Source organism: Macrotis lagotis, chromosome 2 (assembly GCF_037893015.1).
Source record: "Macrotis lagotis isolate mMagLag1 chromosome 2, bilby.v1.9.chrom.fasta, whole genome shotgun sequence".
In the NCBI taxonomy this organism is placed as follows: domain Eukaryota; kingdom Metazoa; phylum Chordata; class Mammalia; order Peramelemorphia; family Peramelidae; genus Macrotis; species Macrotis lagotis.
The window spans coordinates 134,497,272-134,514,355 of record NC_133659.1 but is presented as its reverse complement, the minus strand read 5'-3'; positions in this window follow the sequence as shown (position 1 = coordinate 134,514,355).

The following is a 17,084-nucleotide window of genomic DNA, read 5'->3' as shown; positions in this document are numbered from 1 at the left end:
CCAACTTTCTACAAGAAGATTTCTTAATCCCCATAATAATAGTGCCTTCAGTCTTTTGATATCTGTGCTGTATCCTGGAAATATCTTGTCCATATATAATTATTTGTAAGTTGTCTTCCTTATTAGACTGGGAGCTCCTCGATATTTGCCTTTTTCTGAATCCCCAGTCCTTTAAGGCATACTGCAAGCCACATAGCAGGATTTAATAATGCTTATTGATTATGTGAGCAGAAAAAGGAGGATAAATGAAGGAGGTATTATGGCAGTTCAATCAACCAGACTTGGTGTTGATTGGATAGGTGGAGTGTGGGACAGAGAAAAGTTAAGGATTACCTTAGGATATGTATACCTGCTTAATTGGAAATCAGGAAAGGTCTCCTGGACGAGGTACAGCCTGAGATGAACTTTCAAAGAATTACAGATTCTTCTTAGAAGGGTTAGGGAACCTTCTTTCTGCCAAGGGTCATTTGGATATTTATAGCATGATTTATGGATTATATTTTGTTAAACATTTAATTAATTCACCTCTAGATTTATTGAATTTCAAGTCCCATCTGTGGTTGAATTGGTTCCCTAACCTTATTCTAAGAGGTAGAGGTAGAGATGGAGTTCTATTATCCCCCAAAATCAGGATTTTTTTGCTGATGAGAGTGAGTTATGGTTATGATGAGACATCTTCCCCTTCCCTTCTTCCCATCATATCCCCAGCTTTCCATCCTTGAATGGATGGAGAAAGTAAAGGGATGAAGGTTATGGCAAGAAAACTGACCAAAGGCAGGAATAATGAGATTCATTTTCTGGAAACCACCCATTCTTTGGGGTGTTCTAGAAATAGGATAGAGACAGAGCTAGTGAGAAGTAGGGGAGGAAACATCTTCCTCCCCCTTCCCAGCTACAAAACAGTGTATGGTAACAAACGGCTCAAATTTTAATTTTGCCCCCAAGAAACTCAGATAGCAGAAGTGTATATTAGCAGTTCTGGGTAGCTCTTCATGGGCTCTGTGGGGTAACTTCAGTCAAATCAATCTCTTGTTGGGAATATGCACAGTTTGCATCTTCTCCTTGGTTTCAGTCTAAAGAGAAGGCTCTCCTTGGACTTCAGAATTTCATGTAGTATTTGGAACCTTTGGGTTTATATCTCAGAGCATGGTGGTGATAAAAAAGCTGCCTGGTGATATTGTTATTAACAACCTCTGCGGAGAAAGAATCTACTATTTCTATGAATTCTCTGGTCACTGCTATAAGGAAGAAGCAGGGCAGCCTATGACAGGACTGCAAAATAAATGCAAAGTAAAATAGAAACGAACTGTAAGATTTGGGTTCAAATTCTGATTTTTAACATTTAATAAAAGAGTGAACTAGATGCAAACAAATAACATTAGTGGAGACATTATGGGTATAATAGAAAGAGGGTTGAATCTGGAGCCAGAGATCCTTGATTCAAATACTATTCTGTCACTTTCTCCACCTGTATAACCTCCAGCAAATGCATTAGCCTTTTTGGACCTCAGTTTCTTCAACTCTATAATGAGGTCCACTCAAATTCTAAATCTCTAATTCAAATCCTCTCTTTCCTTATCTATAAAATTGAGATAAAAATGCTTGTGCTATTTGGGAAGAAATCATTAGGTAAGCTTTTAAGGGCTCTCAAAAGACAAATCTTTATTACTTAATAACAAAATAACTGTAATACCTGGCAACCCAAAGAAATAATATTAAAAATAGTAAAAAAAATTGCCAGGTATAAATCAATATTAAAATAATTAAAATAGTACCAGCCACATACTTGAATTAGTACAGTGTCCATCTATTTACCCCCTCTCCCAGAGTAGGTTGGGACACAACTTGTAACTCCATAGTGAAAGCAATGGTTTAGTCCCTCTCTATAGCTGAAGGATACTCCCAATGATACTACATGTGAATCCTTCACAGAAGGACCGTCTGTGTCTAGGTTTCACTGCTTACTCTGTTCCAGACTATCTTTCCAAACTGATTCCACATTGCCTTTTCTCATGCTCTCTTCTTTCTAGCCAGACACAGCTTACCTGTTCTTCATATTTAACATATTTAACTCTCCCCTCTGCCTCTTAGAATCCCTAGCTTTCTGCAACACCAGAGTCTTGTCCTGCATGCATTTTCCTGATTGTTCTAACCTCTTATTCTTTCCTCTATCTCGAATATACTCTGCCTTTATACTGCATGTATGTTGTATATGCTAAGAGCTACTCATTCGTAATAAAAGTATGATCAAGTTGAATTATTGAGAAATGAATGCATTTATCAGATTAGTCCCACTCACTCAGCAAGACATGAGAAGAATGAGATGGAAGCTGATTAAGCTTTAAGGAAAGAATGAGGATGGAAAATTTATTTTGGGACTCTGAATCAAGACAAGGACTAGGTAAGGAGTTAAGGCCTGAATGGGGACTTCTGGGAAGAGAATGACTGTGAGGGGTCAGCACAGAGAGGGAAAAGAAGAAGTTTAAGATGAGACAGAGAAGCACAGGAGATTAAGTTTGATGGTTCTTTCCTGTTTTAGGTATCCAAGAGTCCCCATAATGCACCAGAAAATGCTGGGGATTGGGGATCAAAACTGTTAGAAAACAACTGGGAAGAATCTCATCAATAACTCTTATTATTAGTGTTGTTTAAACATTTTCTGTCAAGTCTGACACTTTGTGATTCCTCTTGGGCTTTTCTTGACAAAATTACTGGACTGGTTTCCCATTTCCTTTTCCAGTTCATTTAACAGATGAAGAAACTGAGACAAGCAAGGTTAAGGTTAGTTCTTTCCCACAGTCATACAGCTTTAAGGTCTAAGAATGGATTTGAACCCAGGTCTTCCTGGCTCTAGGCCCACCATTCCATCCACTGCCTTACTATGTGTTCCTTTCCTGGGTAATCATCCCTATTTGAATATTTTGATTCATATTGAGAATTATTTTTTAGTGGAAGAGTGGGTGATAGTAGGAGGAAGTGATAAGAGGAAGTGATAGAGGGGCTCTTCTTCTCAAAGGCGTGACATGGTGAATACTGCACTGCACCCAGAGTCAGAAAGGCCTGAGTCAAATGCAGCTTTGGACACATACTAGCTGTGTGATCCTAGAAAAGCCATTTCACCCCTGTGCCTTAGTGTCTTCAAGTGTAAATACTGTTAAAACAGCACCTGCCTCCAAGCATTGTTGTGAGGATGACAGAAATCATTTATGTCTCTAAAACAGAGCCTGGAAAATAAGTCCTTAATAGGAGAACTTATTATCCTTCTCTTCTCTTTCTGTTCTAAGCCAATAAAAAGAAGTCTGATGGATCATACCCTTTATGCCTCTGTTCTGCTTCCCCAGAGTTTCTTCAGTCTGATTCAGATTCACCTAAAAGAATTATTGACTATTAGACCTGAAATAAGGTCCATGTAGTGATTTTACTTGGAGTTCCTAAAGCCTATACAAATGTAAGCTCTTGTTAGTAGCCCATGCATAGCACTGGGCCAGGTAGACATTGGGGGAAGTTCTTCATAGTACAGTTTGTTTGTTTTTTGTTTTTACAAATTAATGGGGCTAAGTAATTTGCCCAAGGTCACATAGCTAAGTATTGTCTGAAGTTGTATTCGAACTCATGTCCTCCTGACTCCATGGCTGATGCTCTATCTATTGCATTATCCAGCTTCCCCTGCTCCATAGTACTGTGAATTTGGAGTCAGAAGACAGAGCTTCCAATCTCACCTCAGCCACTTACTATTTATGGGACCACTTAACTTCCTTAGGTCTAATATTCACCATCTTTAAAATGCAGGGGTTGGCCTAGATGGGCCTACTGTCTGTTTTTAGACCTATAATCCTATGATCTTTTGATTGGTTATCTCATTGGAGATAACAATAATATAGATTACAATCTTTGTGATTCTTGTTTATTTGTTCCCATAAATTCCTACATAGTGGCTTGGTTTTATCCAACAAATTGAGGACCTTCTTTTAGGTCTCCTGATATCACATGAGTATCAGGGTAGAGGGAGATGGGCAAAAATAATGAAGTAGAAAGAAGTGGCACAGCTCACATCCCCCCACAATTATTCCAACAAAGACTTAGAGTGGACAAATCAAGTAATGACTAAGAAATCCTAAGAGAAGATGGTCATATTTATAACCCAGATCAACATAGATTGGGGAACTGAAAAAAATTGTACTTGGGCAAGATCCAATAGGGATCTAATGTTGAGATGCAGGTGGGTTGGGGTAGCCACTTGGTAGATTTGTAACTGGTACCCTGAGCTAGATTACAACATCCAGAATGGATCACAGATCCAGAAAGGACCTGTACTCTCAGGATAGGTAGTACATCTATGGCCCTGAAACTATATATTGGGCAAAGAGTCAGAAAAGAAATAAAAAGCAGCTGTATGATACAGTATGAACTTTGGAAGGGTACTGCAAATGCAGACACCCTGGTAACCAGGACAGGGAGCTCAAACCAAGGATATAAGCCTGTAGTTATATGACCTAGAAGAAAACTAGGGTCAGAATCTTGAAAAGATAAGACCAAAATGGCAGTATTTAGACCATACCATAGCGCAGACACCTTTGGACAAATTGAAAGGGTTTTTGAGTCTGAGCTGCCTTTGAGAACTCTGAAGAACAAAAGCACCAGCAGTATCCCAGAGAATACAAACCAGAATCAAACAAAACTGACCTATTTCTTGACCATAATACAAAAAATACTTATTCAGGAAGCAAGTCTTCAAGAATAAGTGAAGAAAAATGAAAAGAATACCATCTTAAATACTGTCATGGAGGTAGGGATGCCCTAGAGAGAAACTTAGAAGAAAATTATTTCAAAATATCTACAAGTTAGGCCTCAAAGGAAAATACAATTTAGAGATGGGTCAACTAGAATTCCTGGAAGAAATGAAACAAGTTTTTTTTTCATTCAATTTAATTTTTGAAGAGTTAAATATGACAATGATAAATGAAGTGAAAGTGTTAGAAGAAATCACTGTGGGGAAAAAGAAAGTAATTGATTACCAGTAAAGGCTGCCCATCTGTTAGCACTTGTTCTTATTATAGGACAGGACCTTTTTCCCTCCATATATTTCTTTTTTCAGGTTATTTTATTTTTTCCAATTTCATGCAGAGTTTTCAATAGTCATCTTTTTGTAAGTTTTTGAGTTCCACATTTTTCTACCTCCCTCCCTTCCCTCTACTCTCCCCATGGCAACAAGTAGTCTAATATAGGTTGTATATGTACAATCATATTTAACATATTTCCATATTAGTAATGTAAAAGAAATCAGAACAAATGGGGGAAAAACATGAGAAAGATAAAAAATAAAAGAAGTTTTAAAAAAGTGAAAATAATTGTTTTATTCTACATTCAAACTCCTTAGTTTTCTGGATATGGATGATATTTCTCATCATAAGTCTTTTAGAATTGTCCTTAATAACTGAACTGCCGAGAGGAGCTGAATCCATCATAGTTGATCATCTCACAATGTTGTAGTTAACGTGTGCAATGTTCCCCTGGTTCTGTTCTTTTCACTTAGCATCAGTTCATCTCCATGCATCTTTAGTCATCTCTTTAACAGTATTTTTCGTATGTATTTTGGGCTTGGTTAACATACATTTAGCCTATCATGATCTATGTATATCTCTCTCCTGTGGATGACCTACAATTTTAATTTTTCAGAGAATGTAGTCTTCAAAGATTTAATGCATATGGCATCAGCAGGAAAAAAAACATTGTAAGGGTTTGGTTTTTTTTTTGGTTTTTGTTTAAGGAATAAAAATTTTGGTTTTAGAGCTTTTGAAATATATTGCTTATCTTGGCAAATGCAATCCAGCCTATTTTCTTCTTCCTGTTGAATTCAAGTCATCTCGTTATTCATCTATAGTGTCTGTCCAAAATATTGGCAGAGATTAGCTCAATGGTCCTTCATCCAACTATCTAATACAATTTAGACAAGTCATTCTTTATTCATTTGGTTGTTAATGAGAATCGTTAAGCCAAAATTAAGGGAAGAAAAGGAGAAATTTAAGATATGACTTCTACTCTCCAGGGACTTATAGTATAGTGAACACACACACACACACACACACACACACACACACACACACACGCACAAGAAATGGTTAAGGAATAGCAGCAAATGATTGCTGAAATGATTGATTTAATATAGAAGGAAGTGATCACTGGGGTGGTCAGGAAAGTTGTTTTTGCTTTTTTTTGAGAAGGCAGCTCATACTTTCGACTTTTCAAAAATGACTAGAATATATATGGAATATATATGGAAAGGAAAGCATTTCATGTAGAGAGAATAGCATTAAAAAGGCATAAAGTCAAGAATGACTATGATATGGTTTTTTAGCAGTGAGATTCCATCTGATTTCCATCTGGAAAGTTGAAGTTGGAGAGTGGTAGAAGCTAAGAAAAGATTGTGTAATTAGGGTTAAGTCTGTTTTGGGTTTTTTTTTTAGGTTTTTGCAAGGCAAACGGGGCTAAGGGCCACACAGCTAGGTAATTATTAAGTGTCTGAGACCGGATTTGAACCCAGGTACTCCTGACTCCAGGGCCAGTGCTTTATCCACTGTGCCACCTAGCCACACCTTAAGTCTGATTTTAAAGAACCCTGAATGCCATACAGAGGAATTTGAACTTTATTCCAAAGAGCAAACAGAAAAGGAAGAAGGTGATATTTTAGGAAGCTTAGTATGGGAATAATGACTAAATGTAGGAAAGAGAAGAAAAAGAGCCAGAGAATATTTTAAACACCCCAAATTTGAACAATGAGTAGAGAGAAATGAGAATAAGGAAAAAAAATTTGGGAGAAAAGATGAGGAATTCAATTTCAGGATGAGGTTCAGCTGACATGAGGATTTAATAATGGAAATCTCCTATAGGCAAATAAACATAAGAAAAATTCTAGGTAAGAGGTTGAGACTGGAGAGATAGCATTAAGAATCATTAGTATTCAATATCTGTTTATTGAGATGATGTTGAGTTGTAAATGAAAAGTCCTTCAAAAGTGCTCTATTGGTTTCTAAATACTTTAGAATGATGCATTCATTTGTTCACTCATTTATTCAACACACTCCTTAACTGCTTTCTTCTGAGCAATATCTGTAATGCTAGGCCATGGGAGAGGTAGAAAGATAAATAAGACACTTTTCTGCCATTATGAAGCAGAAGACCTAAATTCTAGTCTTAAAATCTAGTAGATTTCATGACTCTGTTCAAGATTTATTGTCTATTTTCATGTCAGAGATATGAAAATGGATGATGATGAGTTCCTTACCTTCACCTCTTAGCATCTCTTTCCTCCATTCAAGGTTCAACTTAAGTACCACCTTTTACATGAGTGCTTTCAATGTTAGCAATTACCACTGCCTCTCCCCTTGAAATCACTTTGTATTTTTTCTGTATGGATGCTTTCCTGATTGGTGAGAGTTCACCATATGTATTTCTCTGCACCTTGGTTGTTTTCCTACTCTCCCTTTTCACATTTTGCTCTGGGAACAGTACTCTCAATACAACTATTTAAAAATATACTTTGCAAATTTTATTAATGAGAAAATTTATCATAAGGTTCAAATTAAAATTCCAAAGGAAAGTCTTACAAATGGAAAGATAGATTATAGACTAACAGTATATTGTACTTTTCTGAAACATATCAACATATATACACTAGAAAAAATGTTCTAAATTATAAGAAAAAAGTATTTGACACAGGCATCTTTCATTTCTATGTGAAACACTAACACACACACACACACACACACACACACACACACACACACACACACACATGAATCAAACCAGGAGAACATTGTGCTCATTAACAGCAACTTTGCATGATGATGGACTATGATGGACTTAGCTCCTTTCAGCAGTTCAGTGATCAAGGACAATTCTAAAAGACTTGGTAATCTTTTTAGACTCACATCCAGAGAAAAAAATATGAAGTTTAAATGAAGACCAAAGCACACTATGTTCACTTTTTAAAACTTGCTTTGTTTATTTTTTTCATGAGTTTTTCCCTTTAGTTTTTATTCTTTCACATTACTAATAAGGAAATATGTTAAATAGGATTGAACATGTATAACTTATATAAGATTAATTGCTGTCATGGGGACAGGAGAGCAAAGGGAGGGGGATAGAAAAATGTGGTACTCAAAAGCTTTCAAAAAGATGAATGTTAAAAACTATCTGCATGCAATTGGAAAAATAAAATAACATTCACAACAAACCCCACACACAATATGGTAGATCACAAACTAAGTAAAACTTAATTTGAAGGTTATCAATAGTTATATTAGATATTCAACTGAAATAAAGAATAAATAATAATAATAATGAGTGTAATAAAAATAAATGAATAAATGAATGAATAAATCATAAAGGCCCTATTGGACCTTTTATGCAAACTGGTTGATACATTCTCTGAACTTTAGAAAAATAACATTTTAAGATCTTCATTTCCTTCCAGTGAATGATGGCATCCCTACTGTCCTGTCCCAAATGCAATTGCAATTGCTCTTCAAAAAACATATGAGGGGGCAGCTAGGTGGCATAGTGGATAGAGCACTGGCCTTGGAGTCAGGAGTACCTGGGTTCAAATCCAACCTCGGACACTTAATAATTAACTAGCCATGTGGCCTTGGGCAAGCCACTTAACCCCATTGCCTTAAAAAATCCACAAACAAAAAACATATGAGTACTGAGAATATTCTTTGTTAAGTGGTTTCTCTTTGATCTTTCTAAAAAATGTTCCATGGAATTTTTGTTCCCTGAATTTTCTCCATACAAACTTACTTGCTGGTTGTCTTAAGGTGCTCTTCATGCCACCTTTTAGGAGAAAGCCACATGGAACGTAACTGGTCTAGGAGTCAGAACATCTGGACTCCCAATAAAACTTGACCAAGTGATTCTTTTACACAACTTGTCATTTTTCATGTGGTGAGAATGATGGGAGACTAAGCATCAAATCTTCTTCAGTATCTTCATATTAGAACACAGGACCAAAAACTAGACCCAAAACAAAGACAAATTAAACTCTAGGAGTGGAATTGGAGGTAGGGAGATCATAGGGAGAGACCTCAGATCTTGGGACCCAAGGTTTCATGGACAGTGAGGAAAATCCTGCATACCACCTTGAGGTGGGGAGACAAAGACCCTAGAAAACTAAGAGAACACTCTTGGGGAGTTGCCATTGAGGGAAAGAGCAGAGCAGAGCAAACTGGGGAAGACTGTACAGCAACTAAGATCAATTTGTCTTACTCCCCAGTGCTAAACTTAACTTTGTTTTTACCAGCTCTCTCTACCAGTTCTCTGGGTTTTAGTACTTTTATCCTTCATTTTATACATAGACATACACAGAATTAAATACATATAAATATCTAAAACCAGGTTTAAATTAACTTTAGAACATTTTGCATGATACTGTGTATTTAGAGATTGAAGTGGGTCCTAACTAATGAAGAGAAAGTTGAGGGAGCATTATAGTCAGAGTCATTTTAAGAAAGAGTCTCATAGTTCTTGAGGCTCTTTGGAAGAGGAAATCTGGAGTAAGAGATCCATAAGCTTTAAATTTTAATGCCCTAAGGCAAATCCTCTGCTGCCCCACTCTAATATTATCTATACTCTATTTTATATTTGCCCAGCATTATTCATGATAAAACATTCCTATATGACACCCTAGCCTTCCCCTCCCCCAAAGGATCCTAAACTTTCCAAGTAGCAGTGTTGGTATTCACAGAGTATGCCTATAAATTATGCCCGGCATGTTCATTTTCAGTTTAAATGTGTTCTTATCCCAGAGGAGCAACTAATGGCGTCAAGTTAGTGATGTGAAAAAAAACCTGCCGCTACAATGGCCATAGATTAATGAAATGGCAGTCATGGATGTGGTGGCAGCAATAAATTGTCAGTGATGGGTGACATGGATTTTAAATGATGCTCTCAAAATTCCCCCCCTCCCCATTATTTTACCAGAATGTTGCTTGGTAAATATTTAGCTTTACTTAATGTTTGCTTTCCATTAGGGGTTGAAGTCAGCAGGACTATTTCCACTTAGAAAACTGCAAGTCTGACTGAGAGACACTTAGGTCTATCATCTTTCTCAACAAGGCAGGTCATGAAATGTCATGATCCAGAATCATCACTGCTTGATCAATCACAGTCAAACTTGCAAATGCAAGATTCTCTCAATGAATTATACTCATTTGGAATCCAAGTGACTATGCCCCTAAGTCCTCCTTTGTGCTTTTATTCTGAGGAAATTAAAAAAAATAAGAAGCAGAGATTTAAGGCCAGAAGGAACCTTGGAAATAATTCAATCAGTCCCACTCATTTAACAGATGAGGAAACTGAAGGTCAGAGGGGTTAAATGGACTGCCTAAGGTCCCTTGGCAAGTGGCACAGATGAATGAATGGGGAAAACCCCCACTTATTAAGCACTATGTGCCAATTTCAGGGTATAGAAATGCAAGGAAACAAAGATGACCCCTGGCCTCAGAGCTGAGGTAAGTACGAAAAAATATTTTGGTTTGGAGATACAGATTTGAATACTGGTTTCCAGACTAGAAATCTAATGCCTGTTGCCTTGCATCACCCTATCCTAGGACAACATATGCTCATTAAAAAAAAATGTTTATTAAGGGGCCATTGCTTGCTAATGCTTAGTGATCCATGGGAAATATTGAATTAATAAAATTGTTGTTACCCATACTCCAGATTCCTCTAGGTATCATGGGAGGGAAAGCAATGAGGGAGGCAATGCAATTATGCTCTATTTTTCTTTCAAGAATAAGAGGACCCAAAGTAGAAGGGGATAAATATTTATATATTATCTACTATGTGTTAGACATCATGATAAGTGTTTTTCAATTATCTCATTTGATCCTCACAGCTTCCTTGCAAGGTAGGTGCTGTTATTATTTTTATTTTCACTTGAGGAAACTGAGTCAAATAGAAATTTAGTGACTTGCCTAGGGTCTCAGCCAGCAATCTGTGTTTGAACTCAGATCATTCTGACTTCAGGACCAGAGCTTTATCCATTATACCATCTAGCTGTCAAAGATGGAGACAAGAGACAAAGACATTTGCTCCAAGTTATCTGACAAGTTGACAAGAAATAGCAGAAGGAAACCCTTCTGATTTGAAAGACAGACTCTTAAATATTCTGGACACCCTTATGTTTCCAACATTGCTATAGAAAATTGAACAAGTTCAAAAAATGAGAACTCTGCTTCAACAAAGAGGACAGGAAATATTTGAGAATAACATTTTCTGTTGACTTTTCTTACAGATCTGGCTTCCAATTTTCAATTTCCTTATGGATAAAATGAGATTGAACTAGTTTCTAAGGTCCCTTCCAGGTATAGCCTGTTGTGACTGTAGTTTGATAAAACTGTTGCTACAGTATCAGAATGCTAGGTGGTGTAGTAGCCCTGGAATCAGGAGGACCTGAATTCCAATCTGTCCTCAGGCACTTGACACATACTAGATGTGTGACCTTTGGCAAGTTACTTACCCTTGATTGCCTCATATCCAGAGTCATCTCCAGTAGTTCTTATTCATATTTGGCCACTGGACCCAGATGGCCAAAATAAGACTGGTACCTTAGCACATCCTCTCACTCAAATCCGAATCACGTGCATGTCTTGGCATGTCATGGTCTTCTTCGAGAATGTAGGACAACATCACAGTAGAATGACCTATAATTTCTTTATAGTACACTGACTCATGCATCAAGATACCTGGATATTAACTGGCTCTTTGACCATGGGCAAATCATTTCTGTTCTCTGGGCTTTAGTTCTATTATCACTCATTTTACACAAAGACACACACAAAGTTATATACACGTAAATATCTAAAACCAGGTTCAAATTAACTTTGGAACATTTTGCATGATATTGTGTGTTTAGAGAATGAATTGAGTCCTAACTAATGAAGAGAAGGCTGAGGGAACATTGGAGCCAGAATCATTTTAGGACAGTCACAAAGTTCTTGAGGCTCTTTGGAAGAGGAAATCTGAGTGAGAGATTCAACTTGTATAAAAAGATGACTCTTCAACATTTCCTTGATTTCCACCTTGTCTCTCTCAAGACTTTGAAGATAAAAAGTTCTCTGAGTTAAATCAAATCCCCTTTCTTGATTTGACCTGAGATCTCATCTCACTTCATCTAAAGAACTCATTCATTAAAAAAACAGTTTTTATTGATATTTTCTATTTCCTATATCACCATTGTTATGTAAGTATCCTTCCTCCACCCCCAAGCCATTCCATATCACAAATAGTATTTTTCCCAGAAAGAAAAAAAATTCAATACCACTAATTAATTCATTAAAAAAATCTGAAAACAAGTGCAGTGTAGCTGCTATGAACTTCTTACTATCACAAAGATGAGATATATTCTCATCTCTCTTCATTTGAGTAGTTTGATCTTTATGATTTTGTTATATTTACATTTTATTTTTGTGTGTGCAGTTCTTTTCATTTAAATTGTTATTATTTTGTATATTGTTTTCTTTGCTCTAGTAACTTCACTCCGCACCAGTTCTCTTTTGGCTTGTTCATCATGCAAATCACTTCTTGCACCACAGTAATATTATTTTACTTTCATATACAATAATTTGTGGAATTATTCCCCAATCAATTGTTCCTACTTTTTTTTAAAGTTCTTAACTATCACAACAATGCTATAAATATTTTGAAGTATATGGAGAATTTAATTTTTAATTGATGTCTTCCTCAGTATATAAGCCCAATAATGGAGCCTCTGGGTTCAAAGGGTATGAACATTTTAATAATTTTAATTACATAATTCCAAGTTATTTTCCAAAATGGTGGTACCATTTCACAGTTCCACCAAAAACATATTAATATAGCTATCCTTTTACAGCCTCTCAAACATTGACTTTTGCCATTTTTTGTAATTTTGGAAAATTTTCACAGTGTGAGTAAAACTTCAGTTATTTTGATTTGCATTTCTCTTCTTTGGAGATTTTTTTTCATGTGGTTGTTAATACTTTGTGGTTCTTTTAAGAATTGTTTATTCATATCCTTTGACCATTTATCTATTGGAGAATTGTGTGTATAAACACAAACAGAGAAAGATAATATCCACAATATCCATAGATAGATATAGGTGTGTGTATGTATAGATGTGTATGTATATAAATATCTATATGAACATTGTGCAAGTATATATATGTATGTATATCTTGAATACTAAACCCTTATTAAGAAGTTTAATACAGAGGTATTTTTCCCATTCAATCATCTTCTGTCTTATCCTAGATGCATTAATGTTGATTGTGCAAAAGCTATTCAGTTTCAAGTAATCAGGTACCTATTTTATCTTTTGTAAATGGTTCTATCTCATTTGGCTAATATGTTTCTTACTCATAGCTGTGGGAAGTATTTCTTTTCTTTTTTTTAATAAAACGAGCTTTAATATCATAGTCATATATCCATTTAGAATATAGAATACAAAGTAAAGTGTTGTTCTAAAAATCCAATTTCTGTTTGCTTTCCAGTTTTCTCAGCAATTTTCATCAAATAGAAAGTTTCTCCTAAGTAATTTGTTTTCCATTTTATTAAACACTGGATTATTGATTTCTATTATTCCTGAATATTCCTTGTCTAATCTATTGTATTGATCAGTCTCTCTAGTATTTAACCAATGCCAGGTGATTTTGATCGCTGTTTTATAATATAGTTGTGATCTAGAAGTGTTATTTCTTTTTTATTATTATTTTTCCCTTGGTAGTTCAGAAACTTTTCCCAAATTCATTTTGTATTATTTTATCAAGTTCTTTAAATATCTCCTTAATTTGATTGCTATAACAATGAAAATATAAATTATCTCTTTCACAACATGACTAATATGTAAATGATGATGTTTATCCTTCATTCTTGAAGACCATGACATCAAGGGGGTACTGCCATGACAAGGACATGAATTGAATTTGTGTGAGGGAGCTGTGCTAAGTCACTACTCTCACTTTCTCCTCTAGAGCCATCTGGGTCCAGTGACTATATAGAAATCAGCTGGAGATGGCTCTGGATGTAAATGTGTTAAACATAAATGTATAGCTTTTGCCAGACAGTTTGCCATCATGGAGAGGTGGGAGGGAAAGGAGGGTGGTAGAAAAATGTGGAACTCAAAAATTTGAAAATGGATGATTTTAATGGAATTGCAAAAATAAAATTTCAATTAAAAATAAAAGTGTAAATTAATTTTGATAATATTATCATTTTATCCTATTGGCATGACAACCACGAGTACTGCAAAATCTTAAATCTATTTAGATTGTTTTTTCACTTTGTAATTGAGTCTATACAAATTTTTTTGTGTGCTTTGGAAGATTTGTCCCAGATATTTTATGCATTTTGTATTTATTTGGAATGGGATTTCCTTTTTAAGGATTGCTTCTTGTGTTTTGTTATTGTTGTATAGAAATGCTGTTATTTTTGAGGATTTATTTTATTTCTTACAATTTTTCTTAGAATTTTCTAAGCAAATCATTATATTGTTGGCAAAGAGGGATAGTTTTATCTCCTTTTCACATATCTATAACCTTTAATTTCTTTTTTTTGTCTAATTGCTGTCACTAGCAGTTTTACAACTATATCAAATAATAGTGGGGAGAATGGGCAGCCTTAAGATTCTAGTATATACCCATAGTCTTGTTTTAGATATATGCTTCTTTTAATATTAAAAAATCACTCTTTGCTTATTCTTTGCATTTGCTTTTTAGTGTAAAAGAGTATTGTAATTGTGTAATCATCAACCAGGATAGACTTAGCTCTTCTCAGCAATGTTAAGATCTAAGACATTTCCAAAAAACTCATGATGGAAAATTCTAACCACAACCAGAGAAAGAACTGTGGAGTCTGAATGATGATTCAAGCATACTATTTTCCCTTTATTTTTCTTTCTCATGGTTTTCCCCTTTTGTTCTGATTCTTCTTTTACAACATGATTAATGTGGAAATATATTTAACATGAAAGTATATATATAAACTCTAATGGATTGCTTATTGCCTTGGGGAAGGTAGAGAGAAGGGAGAAAAATTTGGAACTCAAAATCTTTTTTTAATGTTATTCTATTTTTCCAATTATATACAAAGATAGCTTTCAACATTTATCTTTTTGTAACTTTTTGAGTTCTACATTTTTCTGTCACCTTCCCTTCCTTGTACCCTCCCCATGGCAGCAAGTATTCTGATATAGGCTGTACAAGCAAAATTATGTTTAACACATTTCCATATTAGTTATAGAATGAAAGAAGAATCAGAACTAAAGGGGAAAACAACCATGAGAAAGAAAGGGAAAAATACTGAAGAAGTTTAGAAAATGAACATAGTATGTTTTATTCATCATTCAGACTCCACAGTTGTTCTTCTGCATGTGGATGGCATTTTCCACCACAAGTATTTTAGAATTGTCCTTGATCACTGAACTGATGAGAGGAGCTAAGTTCATCATAGTTGATCATCTCACAATGTTGCTGTTAATGTGAAATGTTCTCCTGGTTCTGTTCACAACATTAGTGGAACTCAAAACCTTACAAAAACGAATGTCTTAAGGTACTTTTACATATAATTGGGAAAAGTTAAGTTAAATTAAAGTTAAATAAAATTAAGTTTAATTAATGAAATTAACTTTAAAAAAAAAGCATTTGGGGGCAGCTAGGTGGCGCAGTGGATAAAGCACCGGCCCTGGAATCAGGAGTACCTGGGTTCAAATCTGATCTCAAACACTTAATAATTACCTAGCTGTGTGGCCTTGGGCAAGCAACTTAACCCCATTTGCCTTGCAAAAAAAAAACATTTTACTTTGCAATGGCTTTTTCCTACATCTATTGAGATGACCATATGATTTTGAATGTTTTGAGTTTAATTATATCAATTGTTTTCCTAATGTTGAACAACCCTTGTTTGCTGATATACATTTTACTTGGTTATAATGAGTGATTTCCTGGGGAAAATCACTGTAGTCTTTTTTAAGATAGTATTTAAAATTTTGTAGTCAATATAAGTATGGCTTATAAGATTTTGTGTTTTATCTTTCTCTGGTTTAGGTATTAGTATTCTATTTGTTTCCCAACATGTTTCTGGAATGACTGCTTAATTTGTGAAATATGAGTACTATTGTTCTTTAAAAGTGCAATAGAATTCTTCTGTGAGTCTATCAGGAGTTTTTTTCCTTTGGCAGTCTCTTTTTTTTCTGAGATTGAAATATTTAAGATCTATATTAGATCTTCTGGTAGTTTGGTTATTTTACATTTTTCAAGGTATTCTAGTTCTTTTATCTCCTCAGTTTTGTTAGCATATGTCAGTTATTCTTAATATGTTCTGATTTTTCTTTTTGTTTCTTACAGTTTTTCTGTGATTTCACCTTGATAATTTACTATTTTATTGATTGGTTTTCTTTTCTCTCAGATTAGCTTAGAATTTTTTTATTTTTGGTTTGTTGGGGTTTTTTCCTCATATGTAGTGATATAATCCTTCTCTCCCCTTTCTTTTTCCTCTCAGATAACTCCATCTCTTTCCCCTCATCTAGTTCCTTCATTAGTTTAAAATTTTTTTCACTGTCCCTTTTCAAAAAGGCTTTCTCAATTCTCTTCATTCCCGGCCTTCTCCTTCTATTTACTCTAGAGCTCATTCTCTAATTCCTGACTCCTATAATTATCTGGTCTCTCTCTTTTCTCTACAGTCCTCATATAATCAAAGCTTCCAAGGTATCCATTCTAGATTCTCCCTCTAGGAGCTTTCTGTCAATGATTTTTGGTTTATAACATGGATTACCCTTTTCCATTGTGCATCATTTTCAGAACTATGCCAGTTATTACAGGTGTCATAGAGGACACTGTTCATGGTAGGGCTCCCCTATCACCACTTCCCTGATTGGGCAGCAACTACTGATCTACACACTCCCCAGGTACCTTCATTTCCCACTTCAACCCCTATATTTGGCTAAAATTCTCCTTCTTGAGTCCATGCTCTCATTTTGGTGGAAAGAGTCCATACTCTCCAATGTAGGAAAAGTAGACTTTTCAAATACAAAATCACCCAGACCTTATCCA